This window comes from Penaeus monodon, chromosome 25 (genome assembly GCF_015228065.2).
Source record: "Penaeus monodon isolate SGIC_2016 chromosome 25, NSTDA_Pmon_1, whole genome shotgun sequence".
Taxonomy (NCBI): Eukaryota; Metazoa; Arthropoda; class Malacostraca; order Decapoda; family Penaeidae; genus Penaeus; species Penaeus monodon.
This window is the reverse complement of record NC_051410.1, coordinates 2207949-2208444: the sequence shown is the minus strand read 5'-3', so window position 1 is coordinate 2208444 and position 496 is coordinate 2207949. Positions and strand designations below refer to the sequence as shown.

The 496-nt window shown below is 57.3% G+C and overlaps 1 pseudogene; it reads left to right on the top strand.

Moving 5' to 3' along the window:
* LOC119589481 overlaps positions 1-496 on the top strand; it is a 57811-nt pseudogene that overhangs the window by 55189 nt on the left and 2126 nt on the right.

The window sequence follows — 496 nt, the reverse complement described above, 5'->3', positions numbered from 1 at the left end:
CATCATCACTCTCGCCTATCTCAACTCCCTCCTCCCTCCACCAATCTCACCAATCTCCCTCTCTCCTTCCCCCACCTCCCTCCACCACCAATCTCCCCCATCTCCCCACCACCTCCCCCCTCCCACCACCAATCTCCCCCCCTCCCACCAATCCACCCCCCCCCCCAACCGCCCTCCCACCACCACCACCAACCACACCCATCTCCCTCACTCTCCTCCTTCTCCCCCACCGAAGGAACAAGTGAGGAAGTACCCTGAGCGCAGAACCATCGGCCTCGCGTTCCAGACAAAGGATCAGTTGTTCCGAAGAGGCTACATCGAGGTCGCCTGCGTCAGCTCGCTCGGCGCCGGACACCAGAAGAGAGCGGAGGTGCAGCTGGCCAACCACGCCTATTTGAGAGCACAGGAATATCATTATAATTCAGGTCGGCAATTGAAGGATTTGGCTTTCGATTTTTTTTTATGGGTGATTAAAGAAAGTGGGGGTAATGGGAAG